This window comes from Lactuca virosa, chromosome 5, assembly GCF_052849685.1.
Source record: "Lactuca virosa cultivar CGN04683 chromosome 5, Lactuca_virosa_CGN04683_v6, whole genome shotgun sequence".
NCBI lineage: Eukaryota > Viridiplantae > Streptophyta > Magnoliopsida > Asterales > Asteraceae > Lactuca > Lactuca virosa.
Genome location: NC_136430.1, coordinates 447,826,823 through 447,845,024, shown reverse-complemented (window position 1 = coordinate 447,845,024; position 18,202 = coordinate 447,826,823).

The following is an 18,202-nucleotide window of genomic DNA, read 5'->3' as shown; positions in this document are numbered from 1 at the left end:
TTTATTTGGGGGGTGGCGGCATTTTTGGGAATAACTTAAAGTTTTTATGGCTTCCCTCTGATGGGAAAAAAAGTTCTAAGGCATAATGGTCAATATTCTATTCTAAACTTCTCGACAAGCAATGAAGAGTAATTTTGCATCTAATTTCATGGAGAACAATCTATGTTACTCTAAATCATTAAGGAAATCCCTTATCTGATCTCGCAATCGTTTTAATTCTTCATGTTTAAGCCTCTTTTTTGTTCAATTTCAAGTTATGGAAATAGGTAAAGTTTCATATTTCATTTTTACTGTTTTTAGATTCGCTTTTGGCTTGATATGAGCTATTTTTATGTTTATTGTTTTATTTTTCTTTGACTTTTTGTTATTAGGTAAGTTTATAAGTGATAATGAATATAATATGTAATGATATGCAATTTGTTATGATAATCCATAAATATAGTTATGCTTTCAGATTTTTGAAACCCTAGTTTTCATATTATTGTCGATTTGAGCTTCATTGTATATGATATTGAATACTGAGATCAACTTTTTTTAAGTTTTTGAGCTTTGAAAATAGTTCTGGATGAAGAATTTATCTAAAATCATCAAAGTGTAGCATAATACAATGATGCTCACAAGCTGTTCGATCTAATGTGTCAAAGAAACCATATGCTAAAAAAACTGAATTCTTGAACATTTTCTTGTTGTTTTCATTTATCTATATGTGATAATTACTGATGTAGTTGTTTATAAAATTGATCAATGTTTTTTTCTTGAAATTAAATTGTTAGACATTTTTAGCCGTTTAATATTCTCTCTGTTTATAAAATGGTGTGTTGCAGATTGTCTCTTCCAAAACAACCAACTTAGAAAGACAAATAACTTTCCATGGTTACAACTTTTTGCCACTCCCATGAAAAAATAATCGTGTTGACTATGTGTTATTTCATATAAAGTGTATCATGGTAATGGATCTAATAATGTCGAGGTTGATTTAGAAACTGATTCTAATGATTAAATCTACAATTGGATGAGATAAGGAAGAAATATGTTGCAAAGATGTTATAAATTATGTTCATAGCTTTTGGATATTCAAATAAATTATTAATTTTAAACTTATATTATTTATTTTATGGAAATTGTTCATCATAATCAAAAATGTTTTAGATCAAGTTAAGTTACAAATCATATTAGTTGCATCATTATTTTAGGGATCATAATCATGATGCAAATTAATTAAGATTAAAATATTAATTTTTATGATTCTAACATTGATGATCTATCTTGTATAAAATTTACATCTTAAATAATCGTAAAACTTTATTTATGTCGTATTTTTTAATCATAAAAATTGTAGATCATAGATTTTGCATCATAGACTTTTTTAAACGTAAAGGTTTGCATCTTAATTAATAGTAATGATTCAAAGTTTATGATACATCTTTTACAAACTGTCTATGATAAATAATAAGATAATGTATGGATCATATTATTATGAATCACGTTAAGTTATGGACTGTCACACCCCCGAACCAGGACAATGGAAACGTCCGGGGGAGGATGACGTCATTGTATAGTATCATAACAGTTGAATATAAATGAAACATAGCAACCAAACGATATACATTGAGAATACAAACTTACATTGTTTACATAGTTCATAAGTTACATAATAGTGACAAAAAGAAAATTTTCATAGTGCTGCATCGCTTAAGCTCAGAACAGAGTTGATTACCTATTGCTGGTTCCCTGAGAATACAAGTCATTTTGAAAAGCGTCAACTAAAAAGTTGGTGAGTTCATAAGCATTTTTTTATGAAAATGAATTTGTAACTGTTTAAAATGGTTTTTGTATACTTTCAGAAAATCCGATATTTTCTATGAACTGTGTTGTTAGTCTTATATCCAAAACTAAGAAAAATGTATGTATGACTCTTGTATCTTTCCTTGTAAAATGTTAGTGTATGTATGTTCCAAGAAAATCCAATATTTTCTTATAAGTAAAATTTAGTCTTAAACCCTAAGACCAGAAATGTAAGCAATTGTGTACTGAAAATGATATGTAGTTTTATATTTTAATAAAACCAGTGAAGTGTAAGCTGTTGGATTAGTGTCTAAGCCTGTAACTATATTTGGTATGTACTTGACCCGGTTATGCATGGTCCTTTTGGGTTGCCTTCACCAAAGCAACTTGACAAGGTGATTTAAGGAAAGAGAGAGGATATTATGGTTTATTAATATACTATAAGAATAATATATTAAAGGAGAAATCATATTTATTTAATTAGTATTAGTCATAAATTAATTAGGAATTAATTTGGTGACTAAAAGAGATTAATTAAATAAAGGGGCATAAACTGTCAAATGTGTGATAGTTGAGTTTTGGGCTGGGAAACCTAATGGACTAAGGGGGAACGAAATTATGATGAGGGATCATCATATTTTCGTCCAAGGGCCCTATTCCAGAAGGTTTCTTGGGCTACTTGGTGGCTAAGGTGTCCATTAGGGTTTAGACTGAAACCCTAGCAGCCTATAGTATAAATAGAGACCCTTGCATGCAATTTTCGGTCACTTGTTCCCAAGAGAAAACCCTAGGCCAAAAATTAGCATCCTCCTCTCTCTCAAAGTTGCCTTCTTGCTTGTGTGGTGTTTGTGATCCATTATAGGAGTTACAATTGTGACTCTAGGCTCAAGAGAAGAAGATTCAAGCTACTATTTGAAGAGGTAAACATCTAGATCTGATGTAATTAGCTAATTTCGAAATCATGTATGCTAGATTAGGGTTTATAAGTCTTGGATTCATTGCATGTACAATAGAGAAACCTAGATCCAAGCATTAGGGTTTGTATGAGCACATAGGATTGTTCTTATGCATAAAACCCATCAGTGGTATCAGAGCCTTGATTGGTTTCTGTTGTATGTGATGCTATAACTGTTTACATGCTGAAAATCATTTTTCTGGCTTCTGTTCGACTGGACTCGGCGAGTCACTTCATGGACTCGGCGAGTCGGCCCTACTCGGCGAGTCCATGAGTGACTCGGCGAGTCGGATCGTCTGACAGAGGCAATATCGGGATTTCTTGCTGTTTTTGCTATGGAATAGTTGCCTAATCTATGTTTACTGATAAAATTCGAATTTTAATGATTTTGTGAGACTATCCTTGCCAAAAACAAAAGATATCTACCAATTGATTAGATAATAAATTCCTTATATGATTAAAATTGATTATTAGAATTAATTGGATAACTTATCTTGCAAGAAATTGAATTAGGTCAAATATAGATGATCAATAAATTAATTGTTTGATTTATATTTTTTGTTATTTGATCCCTTGTGTTTTGAAAAGTTCAAAACTTGTCCTCAAGTTTTGAAATTTAAATTTTGTGATTAAAAGTTTAATTTTGAATAATTTAAATTTTTGAAACCCTTAGAATTTTACAAGTTTAAAATTCAACCCTATACTATTATATTATTACAAGATTAATTAATATATATGTATAAGAATAAGCTAGTCTTATCGCTAGTAGGCCTCATTCACGAAGCCATTCTATAAGGTGGTTATAAGGTTGCTGTCTATAAAATGGCGCTTAATGGATGTATACTCACATCCACCGCTTGCTTGATTGGTGGAGGGTCGTTAGCCGAACGGATAGGATAGGGCACTTAATTCCTCATTATAAGTATAATGAATATTGCAAAGTAACTACAATGTTTTCAAATTCCTAATCTTAGTTACTTTAGGGTAAAATGTGAAAATTGATGCTATTCCATGGAATTACACTTTGTACCCTTGTCGAACGTTAGTGGAGCGTGCGTGGCTAACCGGCACTAATTTGGGATTGACATTGGTGACAAAGGGTGGCTCGATGTTTATCATAGATCAATGGAGCGTGCGTGGCTAACCGGCACATTGATTAGGTGATAAAGACATTGAGTGCACCATGTTGATTCACATGTTTATTCACAACTTGTTTGCGATCCTCGGCATCCCAGTCGCAAATTTGAAGTGCATATCGAGATTTAAACATGCCATTGAAATGTTCAATGAATCTCAAAAGGACTCTAGGAATTTTCAAATACATTTAAAACTTAATCTCTTTTCGTTTTTCATGGTGAGAATTAGTGAATCGTCATTCACTTACCTTCAAATTATTTACTTTTAGATTACGGCATCCCTTTTCTAAGTTGTAAATAATGTTGTTGGATCCTAGCCCTAATTTCTCATTTGGGTGTTTAATTGGGGATTCATTTCTAATCAAACTTTGTTCCTTTCTATTTCAGATGTCAAACGCAAATGCAAACAACAACACTTCTGGGTCATTCTCGTTGATGAACCTGTGTCAAAAGGTGACATTTGATGGCTCGAACTTCAATAAGTGGATGAGATACATTCGCATGATAACTCGCTACGAGGACAAAGAATATGTCCTCGATGAGAAACTAGAAAAGATCAACCCAGAAGAAGCTACTCCTGAAGAGATGGCCTCCTTTGAGGCCCACGAGCGTGATGCAACAAAAGTTCATTGCATCATGCTGGCCACCATGAACCTCAAACTCCAAAAGTCCTATGAGGACATGTATCCATATGAGATGCATCAAGATTTGCTGGACAGGTACCACCAGAGCGCGAGGCAAGAGCGCTATGAGATCATTACCAACATGATCACCGCTAGGATGGGGAGTGGAGAATCCCTAACTGCTCATTTGCAAAGAATGCAAAGGTATGTTGATCGTCTTCTCAAACTTAATGTTAAGTTTGATGAGGATTTGGCTATCGACATCATCCTCCACTCCTTGCCTTCCTGCTACAACCAGTTCAGAATGACCTACCACATGAATAAGGAAGAGGTCACCCTGAGTAAACTTTAAGGGCTCCTGAGGACAGCTGAGAGCAACCTCAAGGACAAATCTATTGCATCATCCTGTATTGTAGCTGCTCCTGTGTTGGCAATTGGCCAAGGAAAGGGAAAGAAGAGGAAGGCTCTTTCTAAGAGCCACCAAAAGGGTAAGCCCCAAGATGGTTCCTCTTCTAGTGGGACCAAAGCAGGTTCTGTTAAACCCTCTTCTGACCCCAAGGAAGCAGAGTGCTTCTATTGCCACCAGAAGGGCCACTGGAAACGAAGCTGCCCTAAATATCTGCAGGATATTAATGATGGGAAGATAAAGCCCACCTTTGCAGGTATGTATTTAATTAAATCTAATAACTCATCACTTGCTACTTCATGGGTCCTTGATACTGGATGTGGTTACCATATTTGTTCTGATTTGCAGGGGCTAAGAGAAAGTAGGGAAGTGGAGCATGGAAGGATAAACTTGATCATGGGAAACAAGAAATATTCACCAGTAACCAAGATCGGAGTTTATTCCTTAGTGTTGTGTAATGGGTTAGGGATAGATTTAAATAATTGTTGCTATTCGCCAGATATGGCAAGGAACATCATTTCTTTTCATGGACTGTTTAGATAAGGTTTCAGATATTCGTTTGATAATAGTAATGGTTCTATTAATGCTTATTTGAATGGTGTCTTTTATTTCAATGCATTACCTTGTAATGGGATTTATGAATCTGTGTTAATTATAGATAATTTAGGAAATGATGTTTTGAATATTGATTCGTCCACAAGTTTGGACAAAGCATGCTTGTGGCATTGTCGCCTTGGCCATGTTAACAAGAAACGCATAGTCCAACTCCAAAAGGATGGAGTCTTGGAGTCATTCGACCTTAGGGACGATGACGTGTGTGAGTCTTGTTTACTTGGGAAGATGACCAAGTCACCCTTTACTGGCACATGTGAAAGGGGTGAGGGTGTATTGGATCTCATACATACTGATGTATGTGGACCCTTTAGATCCACCGCAAGGGACGCTTGTCGCTTCTACGTGACTTTTACAGACGACTATAGCAGATATGGATATATCTACTTGATCAAGCAAAAGTCAGAAGCCTTTGAAAAGTTCAAAGAGTTTAAGAATGAAGTAGAGAATCAGCTGGGCAGGAAAATCAAGATGCTTCGATCTGATCGAGGAGGAGAGTACCTAAGTCTTGAGTTTCACGACTATCTAAAAGAATGTGGAATAGTTTCGCAATTGACGCCTCCTAGAACCCCATAATTGAATGGTGTGGCTGAGAGACGTAATCGAACCTTGTTGGACATGGTTCGTTCTATGATGAGTCATGCTTCGTTACCAATCTCATTCTGGGGGTATGCCTTAGAGACTGCCGCCCATATCCTTAACTTAGTTCCCACCAAGAAGGTTGCCAAGACACCTCACGAGATGTGGACAGGGAAAGCTCCCTCGTTAGCACATATCAAGGTTTGGGGTTGTGAAGCTTTCGTAAGACGAGAAACTCACGACAAGCTAGAACCTCGTAGTGAGAAGTGTTCTTTCATCGGCTATCCACAGAAGTCTTTTGGCTATCTCTTCTATAGACCAAGTGACAATGTTGTCTTTGTTGCTAGGAGAGGAGTTTTCAGAGAGAGAGAACTCATAAGTTAAGGAGACAGTGGGAGTCAGATTGACCTTGAAGAGCTTCAAGAGTCAGGAGATGAAGGAACCTCTGACACTGGCGCTCAACCTGAGGAGGAAACTCCTGTTGAACCAATTGACTAGTCCTTACCTCTTAGACGTTCCAATATAGTTAGTGTTCCACCCCAGTTTTATGGTTTCCATATTACTACTGACGGGGATACGTTTATTAGTGATAGTTTACTAGTAAATCTGGACGAACCTAATAAAGAGGCAATGGACAGCGAGATTCAGTCCATGTATGACAACCAAGTTTGGAATTTGGTTGATAATGTACCAGGTCGTAAGACGGTCGGGTGCAAGTGGATCTTCAAGAAGAAGACAGACATGGATGGGAAAGTGCACACTTATAAAGCGCGATTGGTCGCGAAGGGCTTTACTCAAACTCCTAGAGTTGACTATGATGAGACCTTCTCACCAGTTGCTAAGATAAAGTCTATTAGGGTAATGCTCGCAATAGTTGCGTTTCATGATTATGAAATTTGGCAGATGGACGTAAAAACCGCTTTCCTAAATAGGAAGTTGGCTGAGGATGTTTACATAAATCAGCCAGAAGGTTTTGTCGATGCGAAGCATCCAATTAGGGTGTGCAAGCTTGAAAAATCCATTTATGGATTAAAGCAAGCATCTCGCAGATGGAATCTTTGTTTTGACGAGAAGGTCAAAGAGTTTGGCTTTCTGCGAAGCGAAGATGAGTCATATGTGTATGTCAAGGCCAGTGGGAGTATAGTAAGCTTCCTCGTATTGTATGTCGATGACATACTGCTCATGGGAAACGACATCCCAACCTTGCAGGAGGTCAAGTCCTGGCTTGGGAAGTGTTTCGCTATGAAGGACCTCGGAGAGGCTTCGTATATTCTGGGAATAAGGATAGTGAGAGACAGAAGTAAGAGACTGATAGGACTCAGTCAGGATACATATTTGGAAAAGGTACTAAAACGTTTTAGTATAGAAAATTCCAAGAAAGGGGAGTTGCCAATTCAATGCAATACCAAACTGAGTAAGACTCAGAGCCCGAGTACAGAGGCAGAGATAGCTGATATGAGCCGAGTACAGAGGCAGAGATAGCTGACCTGTACTCGCCCTGATGTGGCCTTCGCTTTGAGCATGGTCAGCAGATATCAAGGGTGATGGGTTTTATGCATAAGAAACAATCCTATGTGCTCATACAAATCCTAATGCTTGGATCTAGGTTTCTCTATTGTACATGCTTTGAATCCAAGACTTACAAAACTAGATCTATCATATATAATTGGAAATTATCATAAAGAAAACAGATCTAAGTGGTTTACCTCTTTCAAGTAGCTTGAATCCTTTGTAATCTTCTTAATCTTGAGCTTAGAGTCACAATTGTAACTCCTCTAATGGTTCACAAAGCCCACAAGCAAGAAGGCAATATGAGAGAGGGTGAGAGGTGCTAGAAATCGGCCCTAGGGTTCTCTTAGAATGAAGTCTAGCCGATTTCCATAGCCTAGAGGTCTTATTTATACTTGCAGGCTACTAGGGTTTTAGTCTAAACCCTAATGGACAGCTTAGCCACCAAGCAGCCCAAGGAACCTTCTGGAATAAGGCCTTGGACGAAAATATGATGGATCCCCATCATAATTTCGTTCCCCCTTAAGTCCATTAGGTTTCCTTAACCCAAAACTTAACTATCATACATTTGACAGTTTATACCCCTTTATTTAATTAATCTCTTTTAGTCACCAAATTAATTCTTGATTAATTTATGACTAATACTAATTAAATAAATATGATTTCTCCTTTAATATATTATTCTTATAATATATTAATAAACCATAATATTCTCTCTTTCTCCTTAAATTACCTTGTCAAGTTGCTTTGGAGAAGGCAACCTAAAAGGACCATGCACAACCGGGTCAAGTACATACCAAATATAGTTACGGGCTTAGACACTATTCCAACAGTCTCCCACTTGGATAAGTCTAGTAACTATATCTCACATATGACTTCCGAATCCGATTAGCAATCGTATCTCTTATACTTCGCTGTCAACTCTGATCAACTTGTCCTTCAGATAAGGGATCGTATAATCCTCCGTTCTAGATATCATGCTGACAATGCTTATTGTCCAGCACTTGTTTCTCGATTTCCGATTTGTTTGACATAGAATTTAGTTGAACACATCAACTTCACTCCGACCGGGCCCGACACATAAGTCAAACCAAATCATCAAGTGGCGAAGATATCACTTTTATTCTCATAGAATAAAAGGAACATATCAACTTCGACTCATATGCATCTATTATTCACTAATTGAATCATGCACAATAATACGTTTTATAACATCAAATTACTGATGCGTTTACACATCATCAATGCATAACCAACTAGCAAACAACAACCATATCTATGAGTTTTAAGACTATATGATATTATCGCTTTGCGATCACTTAAGGCAAAACACCACGAAGTGATACCAGCAAACGCGGGTTTATTCCAATGCTCAAATCATATTCATAAGCACTCATGAACTTTGCAGCAAACCTTTGCTATGCCCAAAACCTTTTAGACAATCTACAAACAATTCATGACAGTCTTCATTCATATCTACTTCCAAAATATGACCGACTGTGGAATGTTTGAATAATCCTATCATTCAGGAAGTCAAAACATGCAAAATTGAAACAATAGATAAATAACCAACACAAGATAGTAGCTTTACTCATAAATAACTCAATTTTATTTATTCATCAAATGTCAAGTACAAACTATCTATTACACGTTTCCTATCTAATCCAAACTTATATCATCCTTTAGCCCAATGCTCCTAGCGTGCTGCAAGTGTTTGACCCTACTCAGTCCCTTCGTAAGGGCATCTGCTGGGTTTTCTTCTGATCATACCCTCTTCACAACGAGGAGTCCCTCTTCTACCCGATGTCTGATAAAATGGTATTTTCTGTCGATATGTCGAGATCTACCATGATCTCTCGGTTCCTTGGTCAAGGCAACCACTCCTTCATTATCACAGAAAATTTCCATCGGCTCCTTTATGGATGGCATAAATCCAAGGTCTCCAATGAAGTTCTTCAACCATATAGCCTCCTTTGACGCTTCGCTCGCCGCAATGTACTCTGATTCGCATGTTGAATCAGCTACGGTCTCCTGCTTGGAACTTTTCCAAGTCACTGCTCCTCCATTTAGGGTAAAGACCCAGCCCGACTGCGATCGAAAATTATCCTGATTCGTCTGAAAACTAGCGTCACTGTACCCTCGTACCCTTAAGTCATCACTCCCACCGAGGACTAGAAACCATTCCTTGGTCCTCCACATGTACTTAAGAATATTCTTAACCGCAATCCAATGGGCTCTACCAGGGTTCCCCTGATATCTGCTGACCATGCTCAAAGCGAAGGCCACATCAGGTCGAGTACAAGTCATAGCGTACATGATAGAGCCTACTACGGAAGCGTAAGGTACTCAGCTCATATTAGCTATCTCTGCCTCTGTACTCGGGCTTTGAGTCTTACTCAACTTGGCATTGCTTTGGATTGGCAACTCTCCTTTCTTGGAATTTTCCATACTAAAACGCTTTAGTACCTTGTCCAAATATGTATCCTGACTGAGTCCTATCAGTCTCTTTTCCCTGTTTCTTACTATCCTTATTCCCAGAATATAAGCAGCCTCTCCGAGGTCCTTCATAGCGAAACATTTCCCAAGCCAGGACTTGACCTCCTGCAAGGTTGGGACATCGTTTCCGATGAGTAGTATGTCGTCGACATACAATACGAGGAAGCTCACTATACTCCCACTGGCTTTGACATATACACAAGATTCATCTTCGCTTCGCAGAAAGCCAAACTCTTTAACCTTCTCGTCAAAACAAAGATTCCATCTGCGAAACGCTTGTTTTAATCCATAAATGGATTTCTCAAGCTTGCATACTCTATTTGGATGCTTCGCATTGACAAAACCCTCTGGCTGATTCATGTAAACATCCTCATCCAACTTTCCATTAAGGAAAGTGGTTTTCACGTCCATCTGCCATATTCATAATCATGAAACGCAGCTATTGCAAGCATTACCCTAATAGACTTTATCTTTGCAACTGGTGAGAAGGTCTCATCATAGTCAACTCCGGGAGTTTGAGTATAGCCCTTCACAACGAATCGCGCTTTATAAGTATGCACTTTCCCATCCATGTCCGTCTTCTTCTTGAAGATCCACTTGCACCCGACTGTCTTGCGACCCGGTACATGATCAACCAAATTCCAAACTTGGTTGTCGTACATGGACTGAATCTCGCTGTCCATCGCCTCTATCCATTTCGCAGACTCCGGGCCTGCCATGGCTTCCTTGTAGCTGCTAGGTTCGTCCAAATTTACTAGTGTACTATCACTAATAAATGTATCCCCTTCAGTAGTAATATGAAATCCATACAACTGGGGTGGAACACTAGCCCTAGTGGAACGTCGAAGAGGTAAGGACTCGTCAACAGGTTCAACATGAGTTTCCTCCTCAGGTTGAGTGCCAGTGTTAGAGGTTCCTTCATCGCTTTGATCTTGAATCTCTTCAAGTTCAATTTGCCTCCCACTGTCTTCTTGGCTTATCAATTCCCTTTCTCGGAAAACTCCTCTTCTAGCAACGAAGACAACATTGTCACTCGGTCTATAGAAAAGGTAGCCAAAAGACTTCTGCGGATAGCCGATGAAATAACACTTCTCACTACGAGGTTCGAGCTTGTCGTGAGTCTCTCGTCTTACGAAAGCCTCGCAACCCCAAACCTTGATATGTGCTAACGAGGGAGCCTTCCCTGTCCACATTTCGTGAGGAGTCTTGGTAACCTTCTTGGTGGGAACTAAGTTAAGGATATGGGCGACAGTCTCTAAGGCATACCCCCAGAAAGCTATTGGTAACGAAGTCCGACTCATCATAGAACGAACCATGTCCAACAAGGTTCGATTACGTCTCTCAGCCACACCATTCAATTGTGGCGTCCTTGGAGGCGTCAATTGCGAAACAATTCCGCATTCCTTTAGATAGTCGTGAAACTCAAGACTTAGGTACTCTCCTCCTCGGTCTGACCGAAGCATCTTGATTTTCCTGCCCAGCTGATTCTCCACTTCATTCTTAAATTCTTTGAACTTTTCAAAGGTTTCCGATTTTTGTTTGATTAAGTAGATATATCCATATCTGCTATAATCATCTATAAAAGTCACGTAGAAGCGGCAAGCATCCCTTGTGGTGGATCTAAAGGGCCCACACACATCGGTGTGTATGAGATCCAATAGACCCTCACCCCTTTCACAAGTGCCAGTAAAGGGTGACTTGGTCATCTTCCCAAGTAAACAAGATTCACACGTGTCATCGTCCCTAAGGTCGAATGACTCCAACACTCCATCCTTTTGGAGTTGGGCTATGTGTTTCTTGTTGACATGGCCAAGGCGACAATGCCACAAGCATGCTTTGTCTAGACTAGTAGACGAATCAATATTCAAAACATTATTTCCTAAATTATCAACAACCATCACAGATTCATAAATCCCATTACAAGGTAATGCATTGAAATAAAAGACACCATTCAAATAAACATTAATAGAACCATTACTATTATCAAAAGAATATCTGAACCCTTGTCTAAACAACCCATGAAATGAAATAATGTTTCTTGCCATATCTGGCGAATAGCATCAATTGTTTAAATCTATCCCCAACCCATTACTCAACACTAAAGAATAAACACCGACTTTGGTCACAGGCGACGATCTTCTGTTTCCTATAATCAGGTTCATCTTTCCATGTTCCACCTCCCTACTTCTTTTTAGGCCCTGCATATCAGAACAAATGTGGTAACGACACCCTGTATCAAGAACCCATGAATTAGCAAATGATGAGTTATTAGATTTAATAGAATACATACCTGCAAAGGTGGGCTTAATCTTCCCATCCTTTATATCTTGCAGATACTGAGGGCAGCTTCGTTTCCAGTGGCCCTTTTGGTGACAATAGAAGCACTCTGCTTCCTTGGGATCAGATGAGGGTTTAGCAGGGCCTGCTTTGGTCCCACTTGAGGACGAACTATCACGGGGCTTCCCCTTATGGTGGCTCTTACATGGAGCCTTCCTCTTTTTACCCTTTCCTTGACCTATTTCCATCACAGGAGCGGCCACAGCAGGGGATGGTACAACAGATTTGTCTTTGAGGTTGCTCTCAGCAGTCCTCAAAAGTCCTTGGAGCTTGCTCAAGGAGACCTCCTCCTTGTTCATGTGGTAGGTCATCCTAAACTGGTTGTAGCAGGAGGGCAAGGAGTGAAGGATTATGTCGATAGCCAAATCCTCATCAAACTTAACATTAAGTTTGAGAAGACGATCAACATACCTCTGCATTTTCTGCAAATGAGAGGTTAGGGATTCTCCATTCCCCATCTTAGCGGTGATCATGTTAGTAATGATCTCATAGCGCTCTTGCCTCGCGCTCTGGTGATACCTGTCCAGCAAATCCTGATGCATTTCATATGGATACATGTCCTCATAGGACTTTTGGAGTTCGAGGTTCATGGTGGCCAGCATGATGCAGTGAACTTTCGTAGCATCACGCTCGTGGGCCTCAAAAGCGGCCAGCTCTTCAGGAGTAGCAACATCTGGGATGATCTTTTCAAGCTTTTCATCGAGGACATATTCTTTGTCCTCGTAGCGTGTGATCATGCGAATATACCTCATCCATTCGTTGAAGTTTGACCCATCAAATGTCATTTTCTGACACAGGTTCATCAACGAGAATGACCCAGAAGCGTTGTTGTTGTTGTTGTTTGCAGACATCTGAAAAAGAAAGGAACAAAGTTTGATTAGAAATGAATCCCTAATTAAACACCCAAATGAGAAATTAGGGCTAGGATCCAACAACATTATTTACAACTTAGAAAGGGATGCCGTACTCTAAAAGTAAATAATTTGAAGGTAAGTGAATGACGATTCACTAATTCTCACCATGAAAAACGAAAAAGAAATTTAGGTTTTAAATGTATTGAAAACTCCTAGATCTTTGAGATTCATTGAACTTTTCAATGGCATGTTTAAATCTTGATATGCATTTTAAATTTGCGACTGGGATACCGAGGATCGCAAACAAATTGTGAATAACCATGCGAATCAACATGGTGCACTCAATGTCTCTATCACCTAATCAATGTGCCGGTAAACCACACATGCTCCATTGATCTATGACAAACATCGAGTCACCCTTCGCTACCAATGTCATCCCCAAATTGATGTGCCGGTTAACCACACGCGCTCCACCAACGTTTGACAAGGGTACGAAGTGTAATTCCATGGATTAGCATCATTTTCACATTTTACCTTAAAGTAACTAAGATTGGGAATTTGTAAAACATGTAGTTACTTTGTATTTTTCATTATACTTTTAATGAGGAGAGGGTTGCCCTATCCTACCCGTTCGGCTAACGACCCTCCACCAGTCAAGCAAGCGGTGGGTGTGAGTATACACCCATTAAGCGCCATTTTATAGGCAGCAACCTTATACCCACCTTATAGACTGGCTTCGTGAATGAGCCCTACTAACGGTAAGACTAGCATTTTAAGTTATACATACATACATATATATATATATATATATATATATATATATATATATATATATATATATATATTAAGCTTGTAATAATATATAATAGTATAGGGTTGAATTTTAAACTTGTAAAATTCTAAGGGTTTGAAATTTAAATTATTCAAAATTAAACTTTTAATCACAAAATTCAAATTTCAAAACTTGAGGGCAAGTTTTGAACTTTTCAAAACATAAGGGATCAAATAACAAATAATTTAAATTAAACAATTAATATCATAATTATCTATATTTGACCTAATCTTATTTTAGTCATTAGATAATTACCAAATAATTTTAAATAATCCATATTTATCATATAAACAACCAATATTCAAAAGATTTGAAATTATCTATTGTTTTGGCAAGGATAATCATTTAATTAAGATAAAATTCGGATTTACTTCAAAAAAACGATTTAGGCATCAAATCCAAGTCAAAACAGCAACTAAATCACGAAATACCCTCTGCCTGACGCACGAACTCGCCGAGTCAGCTCTGAACTCGCCGAGTAGGGGCCAACTCGCCGAGTCCAGATACTGACTCGCCGAGTTGAGTCGGGCAGAAGCAAAAAAAACTCGATTTTCAGCAAACAAAACAGTTAAGCATCACATACAATTGAAACCAATCAAGGCTCTGATACCACTGATGAGTTTTATGCATAAGAAACAATCCTATGTGCTCATACAAATCCTAATGCTTGGATCTAGGTTTCTCTATTGTACATGCTTTGAATCCAAGACTTACAAAACTCGATCTATCATATATAATTCGAAATTATCATAAAGAAAACAGATCTAAGTGGTTTACCTCTTTCAAGTAGCTTGAATCCTTTGTAATCTTCTTGATCTTGAGCTTAGAGTCACAATTGTAACTCCTCTAATGGTTCACAAAGCCCACAAGCAAGAAGGCAATATGAGAGAGGGTGAGAGGTGCTAGAAATCGGCCCTAGGGTTCTCTTAGAATGAAGTCTAGCCGATTTCCATAGCCTAGAGGTCTTATTTATACTTGCAGGCTACTAGGGTTTTAGTCTAAACCCTAATGGACAGCTTAGCCACCAAGCAGCCCAAGGAACCTTCTGGAATAAGGCCTTGGACGAAAATATGATGGATCCCCATCATAATTTCGTTCCCCCTTAAGTCCATTAGGTTTCCTTAACCCAAAACTTAACTATCATACATTTGACAGTTTATACCCCTTTATTTAATTAATCTCTTTTAGTCACCAAATTAATTCCTAATTAATTTATGACTAATACTAATTAAATAAATATGATTTCTCATTTAATATATTATTCTTATAATATATTAATAAACCATAATATTCTCTCTTTCTCCTTAAATTACCTTGTCAAGTTGCTTTGGAGAAGGCAACCCAAAAGGACCATGCACAACCGGGTCAAGTACATACCAAATATAGTTACGGGCTTAGACACTATTCCAACAAAGGGAAATCTGGTAGAGCGCATTGGATTGCTGTCAAGAATATTCTTAAGTACCTACGAAGGACCAAGGAATGGTTTCTAGTCCTCGGTGGGAGTGATGACTTAAGGGTGCAAGGGTACAGTGACGCTAGTTTTCAGACGGATCGGGATAATTACCGATCGCAGTCAGGCTGGGTCTTTACCCTGAACGGAGGAGCATTGACTTGGAAAAGTTCCAAGCAAGAGACCGTAGCTTATTCAACGTGCGAATCAGAGTACATTGCGGCAAGCGAGGCGTCAAAGGAGGCTATATGGTTGAAGAACTTCATAGGAGACCTTGGAGTTGTGCCATCCACAAAGGAGCCCATGGAAATTTTCTGTGATAATGAAGGAGCGGTTGCCTTGACCAAGGAACCAAGGGATCATGGCAGATCTCGACATATCGACAGGAAATACCATTTTATTAGACATCGGGTAGAAGAGGGACTCCTCGTTGTGAAGAGGGTATCATCAGAAGATAACCCAGCAGATCCCCTTACGAAGGGACTGAGTAGGGTCAAGCATTTGAAGCACGCTAGGAGCGTTGGGCTAAAGGACGATATTATTTTAGATTAGATAGGTAGGAAACTTGTAATGGATAATTTTGTATTCAACATTTGATGATTAAATAAAGGTGTGTTATTTATAAGAAAGTTTCTATCTTGTGTTGATTATTTATCTATTGTTTCGATTTTGCATGTTTTGACTTCCTGAATAATAGGATTATTCGAACAGCCCACAATCGCTCATATGTTGGAAGTAGATATGAAAGAAGATTGTCATAAATTTGTTTGTAGATTGTCTAAAAGGTTTAGACATAGCAAAGGTTTGCTAAAAAGTTTATGAGTGCTTATGAAATATGTTTTGAGCATTGGAATAAACCCGCACTTGCTAGTATCACTTCATGAAAGTTATCACAAGTGATCGCAAGATGATAATATCATATAATCTTTAAACCTAGAGATATGGTTATTGTTTGCTAGATGATTATGCATTGATAATATAAAAACGCATCAGTAACTTGATGTTATAAAACGTATTATTATGTGTAACTTAGCTAGTAGATAATAAAAGAATATAAGTCAAAGTTTTCTGTTCCTTTTATTCTAAGAGTATAAAAGCGATATCTTGGCCACTTGATGATTTGGTTTGACTTATGTGCCGGGCCCGGTCAGGATGAGGTTGATGTGTTCAACTGAATTCTATGTCGAACAAATCAAAGATCGAGAAACAAAATGCTGGACAGTAAGTATTGTCGACATGATATCTAGAACAGAGGATTATACGATCCCTTATCTGAAGGACAAGATTTTGATCAGAGTTGACAGAAGCGTATAAGAGCTACGATTGCTAACCGGATCCTGAAGTCGTATGTGAGATATAGTTACTAGACTTATCCAAGTGGGAGACTGTTGGATTAGTGTCTAAGCCCGTAACTATATTTGGTATGTACTTGACCCGGTTATGCATGGTCCTTTTGGGTTGCCTTCACCAAAGCAACTTGACAAGGTGATTTATGGAAAGAGAGAGGATATTATGGTTTATTAATATATTATAAGAATAATATATTAAAGGAGAAATCATATTTATTTAATTAGTATTAGTCATAAATTAATTAGGAATTAATTTGGTGACTAAAAGAGATTAATTAAATAAAGGGGCATAAACTGTCAAATGTGTGATAGTTGAGTTTTGGGCTGGGAAACCTAATGGACTAAGGGGGAACGAAATTATGATGAGGGATCATCATATTTTCATCCAAGGGCCCTATTCCAGAAGGTTCCTTGGGCTACTTGGTGGCTAAGGTGTCCATTAGGGTTTAGACTGAAACCCTAGCAGCCTATAGTATAAATAGAGACCCTTGCATGCAATTTTCGGCCACTTGTTCCCAAGAGAAAACCCTAGGCCGAAAATTAGCATCCTCCTCTCTCTCAAAGTTGCCTTCTTGCTTGTGTGGTGTTTGTGATCCATTAGAGGAGTTACAATTGTGACTCTAGGCTCAAGAGAAGAAGATTCAAGCTACTATTTGAAGAGGTAAACATCTAGATCTGATGTAATTAGCTAATTTCGAAATCATGTATGCTAGATTAGGGTTTATAAGTCTTGGATTCATTGCATGTACAATAGAGAAACCTAGATCCAAGCATTAGGGTTTGTATGAGCACATAGGATTGTTCTTATGCATAAAACCATGCTTAATGTGACTGTTATGCCTGTACGACGTTCTTCAGGCGTCAGAATCAGTAAGATGTAAGATATTTGTCACCCTAGACTAGACCATCTAGCTGTAGCGAACAGCTCAGGTGTAGGGTTGTCAATCCCCGTATAGATCTATATGCAACTATCTCGCCCTCCCTCCAGGAGACTCTGGTTATAATGCAGGGCTTGAAGTGTACGCTAGGTAGGTACGGTGAAGTGAATGTGTCTCACTAGATCATTAACGGATTCACGTGAACTACGACTCCCTTTTTCTTATAAGATAAAGTAATTTCACTTTTGAAAACTTATGACATGAATTTTATGACACACAAATTATACTATCAATAATTTGCCTTGTATGTTTTTGTGTAAACTATTTATATAAACTTTATATAAATATCGATTTGAAATCTTATCTAGTAGTAATAGATGTTGTTATAACATAATATT